This window comes from Schistocerca piceifrons, chromosome 2 (genome assembly GCF_021461385.2).
Source record: "Schistocerca piceifrons isolate TAMUIC-IGC-003096 chromosome 2, iqSchPice1.1, whole genome shotgun sequence".
Classification (NCBI taxonomy): Eukaryota; Metazoa; Arthropoda; class Insecta; order Orthoptera; family Acrididae; genus Schistocerca; species Schistocerca piceifrons.
This window is the reverse complement of record NC_060139.1, coordinates 940,785,219-940,790,007: the sequence shown is the minus strand read 5'-3', so window position 1 is coordinate 940,790,007 and position 4,789 is coordinate 940,785,219. Positions and strand designations below refer to the sequence as shown.

At 41.8% G+C, this 4,789-nt stretch overlaps 1 non-coding gene across 1 annotated transcript; it reads right to left on the bottom strand.

The window, feature by feature from the left end:
- Positions 1 to 3,629: 3,629 nt before the first annotated feature.
- On the bottom strand, positions 3,630 to 3,701 carry Trnah-gug. The gene has a single exon. It is a non-coding gene; the product is annotated as a tRNA-His (tRNA).
- Positions 3,702 to 4,789: the final 1,088 nt, after the last annotated feature.

Here is a 4,789-nt window from a genome sequence, read left to right as displayed (position 1 = left end):
GACTGATGGTTTGCATAATAAAGTGGATACACAACAAATACTATTTCCTAACATAAGGATCTAAAATAGACAAGATTAATATATTCCTGCTTTACGTTGTTTTTGATTGTTAAAATGACAGAAGTCCTTAATATCGTTTACAGTAAGTGGAAAGGGTATCTTAACCACTGTTGCAGGTGTTTACTTCCGATCGAATAACCGGAATACCATTACAGCACTGACTCGTACAGATTGCCTCGAAACTTGTCACGGCTAAGTTAAACAACAAAATTAAAACATTCCGACCAAATGAAGTTTAGGGCGCTGTACAGAATAAACCTTAGTGAGGCACTCCTTATCTGAATGTTTTGAGCCCTGGAGTACTCAGGCGAATTTGAAAACTCGGAGGCTAACCTACTGTAAAGCGACACAGACTTGACTGAAAGATTGCGAAAAAAGCGTAAAACAGGATCGCAAAAACAGAAATGAGTGAGCAGGATTCCTACTACGCATAATGAAAACTTAATTCTGATTAATTGATTTGTTTTTTTTTTTTTTCTAGAGATCCACATTTAAACAGTTTCCTGTGAGGATATCTCAAAAGATGATTTTCAAGCAAGCTCTGGCAACAACGAAAACAAACAACCTGTGTCGGCAACATTGTTATTGATGTCCATAAAATGTAAATAAACCTTAATTTTGCCCAGTGTTATCACTGTTGCTGCCGTGACCATCTCACTTACGTAAAAAAATCTCATTCGGTCGCCAATCATGATTTTTATTTCAATACATGATGCATTTCGAGCGCTGGGGTCTTATCGTTAGTCAATATCATTTTTTTGGAAATCAGGGTACCATTGAACCTATTAAGAGTACATAGGCTTATTGCAGGGCGACACACTGTGTCACAGCTACAATTTTTCGAAGTTACATAAAACAGAGAATTACTTACTGTTTCCAGAAGTTGTCGCATAGTTTTCAGATCCAGGATGTGTAAACATCTTTTCAGGCACCCAGACATTTTTACAAGCTGTCTTTTTGTTACGGTAGTTGCCGTTGTACTAGTTATAAAGCTTGCGGCGTTTCCTATCACTCCATGTCAAACATCGATTACACTCTGAGCCTCCATAAATTAAAATGATGGCATAGATACATTTAGTTACCGATTACACTCATGTGTTTAAAATGTCTGCAGCCCCTTCTAGGAGATTGGTCCCTGGGTTCAGTTCTGCTATGTTTCAAGTATTATTTAAATAAGGCGAAACATTAAATCACGCTGCCTGTTTTGCAGGTAAACGTTGTTCACACTGCTCACATAAATCACAGTTCACAAAATAACAAAGCATCTGCCATATCGTTTCATGGTTGCCAATTTAATTTTGGCAGGCAGTTACAAAAAACTACACAAATGGGAAGTCACATGACCTGCCCCAGTGACAGCATATGACGAACTCCTGTTGGTGAACCTCAAAAATATATTTATATTCTTGTCTCTTCCCACATTCCTACCGGAAGTAAGGTTACTGGTGACAAGCAATATTTTTATCTGTAATACCCTGAACACAAAAGAGATTGTCACTTGCAAGTTAAATCGGCCCGAACGCTTACAAAAGTGGCGGAAACAATATTTGAGTCATCTATTCGCTCCACAAATCGTTCTGCAATCTTAACAAAATAAAATCGATACTTGATGACTTAAATTATATCTCAAGGTTAGTACCGCCCATTGTGAATTTTTGAGTTCGTATCAGTATGGTTGACGGCATATGGGAGGTTGTATCTGGCCGTGAGTCGTGCTCGGCCTATGCCGTAATACGGAACTACTCATGACACACTAACGCCTATTACTGTGTCTCCTCACCTCACTATTAAGAGTTCGCATCGTCTCCCGAGCATCTTGAAAAGCTGAAATGGTCCAAGCAAGCCTCCAGGCGGCTCAGTTTCTCTGATGAGACTCCGCGCTTATAATTTCAAACAGCACAAAGCCGCTTATGCGTTCACGACATTCAAATACTAGAGAAATGCCCAGCCCCCTATAAGTGTGTCAGCGGTAGCTGCGACATGGTGTTGGCAACCGCTGTCTCACCGGTCGGTAATTCTGTCAAGCGTCTTTGCGTACGCTGACCGACAACATATCTAGTAGATCACAGCCAGCGCACGTTCGTGGTAGTCCCTCATACACCACAATAGCTGCATAGCCGAAAACACTAATATAAGACGATACTGACCATATCGATTTCGATCCGCTGCGGGAATCTGAACCTTAAGAGCAGAGGACCACCGCTCGGCGAAGTTGCTTATGATCGTTTCATTAGGTCTAAACACAGCATTAATTTGCTCGGGAATTATTTTCAGAGCAAGTTCATAAACTCTAATTGTTCTAATACCAAAGCCAGCGTGGGTTACTTTAATCTCATCAGTATTTCCATCAGGATGTTTAAGCGTTAAATTGTATCCACAAAACTCAACAATTTGATCACATTTCTCAGAATTCTTTAACTTGAGGAAAACGGTGCTGCCTCAAATCGACTGGTGCACTCCAGCGATGTCATAACTTGTTAACTTGACTGCCTCCTCTATGAATCCCTCCACTTCAAACGAATTAGGTCTTGCCAAGGCATTATCAAATGTACACTTCAAGGTATACTTCCATAGAGAGATTCTGTTATCACCAGTTTCTACACTTAGTCGATTTTGGCTACTGTGGTTTCCCAGGCGCATTGTCACATTTCGCGAGAGTCCCCCTGCCGGAGTATCGAGGAGTCCTCCCTCGGGCATGTGTGTGTGTGTGTGTGTGTGTGTGTGTGTGTGTGTGTGTGTGTTTGTGTGTTTTCCTTAGCGTAAGTTAGTTTAAGTTAGATTACGTAGCGTGTAAGCTTAGTCACCGAAGACCTCAGCAGTTTGGTCTCATAAGATCTTACCGCAAACTGTGAACGCGACACGGCTTAAACTCACTAGCGACAGCACTCTTCCAGCAGCACCGGTGATGTAAACACAGCACATCCGCACAGATCAGCCACCGAAGCCAGGCTTGAGATATTGCACTACCATGATGCTAACAGGAAGATTTCAGACGGGTCCTCCTTATTCTAATAGAACCTGGTTATGTCTACCACGCCACAGCAGTGGGTTCGTTTTTAAAACAAAACTCAAAAAATGAAATGTTGTGTTGTATCTGTCTCAGAATAGAAAGTACGATCGTGAATAGCTAAAATGCTGACATCAAAAAGTCGGGCGCTTGACTCTCCATAGCAGTCACACATTTCGTCGTTACATGTACATTCCACAATTTTTTACACTTTGACAAACTCGTTGTTTGCCATGGGAAAGGTCTCTCTTCTGTGATGACAGGGATAAGTTGGAAAATGAGCACCTAGTCGATCAGGAATTCGATTCAGAGAGCAATTTTCGGTGTCTGAATTTGCAATGTAGTAGATTACTGAAGTTGCCGAGACTGGCGATGAGCTTCACAGTCATTTTTGGAAGGCGTTCCAACTATTTACCCGTTATTCAACAGAAAATAACGGGGAAGCCACTGAAGCCGATAAAAACCACTGAAACGTAAGCTGGGTGCAACATACTCTTGTTGTCGATAACTAGTGAGAGAAATTTTTAGTTGTCTAGAAATTTAGATAAAAATATCACCCCAATGCCGTGACCAGGATTCGAACCTGGGTTCTTGCGGCCACAACGCAATGTCCTAACCACTAGACTATCACGGCAGGCAACACCGAAGCTCTCGAGTAGGGTACAAGCCGTCTTTCTGCAGACGCGGCAGGACCACTGACCGTAGCTGTGACGTCACGAGCAGTTCTCTGTTGAGTCGCGGCGCTTTCTCCGGACCAGCACTGGTGGACAGGCAGAGCGTCACAGGATACGGCTGACAGCGTTGCCTTTCCATTTTCCCTAAGTGAGTTGTTTCCAAAACGCGCTTTAAAAACATAAAGAGAGAGGAAAATTAGTACGGCAACTGTTACGTAGTGCCGATTCAATCCGCCCCCTTTACATTGAAAGCCTCCTAATCCTGTCTAAATCTAATCTCTTACCTAATTTGTATGACTCCAGCGTTAATGCCCTGAAAATGTCCCCATTCGTATACAAAATTCTCACTCATGAATGAGAAATAACGCCACCTGACTTCTCCTGGTGAGATATTCTGAAGTAAGGAAAACATTCGTAGCGCCAAGAGAAATACGAGGAGACCTGAACAAGCTTTTAAATAACGAAAAATTACAACGAGCGGGTTCGAACTTGCTAACACAGCCTAAAAGTGAAGTGCGCCCTCTCTTACAGAGAAAATGCGTGCAATGGAGGTGTAGACTCCATGCTGTAGAGTGCAACACTTAATCGTAAGAAGATTTCATCACAATCGGCGCACTCCACATACTGAGCATCAGCTGCTCAGAACTACCCCCATGGTCGCTGTAATAGGCACGCAAAGGAATAATAAATAAATGTTACGCAGAAAACGGGAATATTACCCAAATATCCTCTTTGTGAAATCCTGTGCCACTAGTTAGTAGTCACACACCGCAATGTATCACCTGCCGATGTCAGCTTATCTGAATAAAGATCCCACTGAAGGCAGAACGTATTCTGAGAGTTGTGGTCGCATAAGCTAAGAATTCAGATAAAGAACATGTGATCACATGCAGTTTGAACACGAAAACGTGATAAATTCGTAAGTGGCTTCGAGATGTAAAATAAATAAAGAGAATATGAAATAGCTATTGACTGTTATTAATTAGGCAAACACAACAAGTTAGTAATGCTGTTACATATGTCCCCACAGGAATCATATGTAATACAA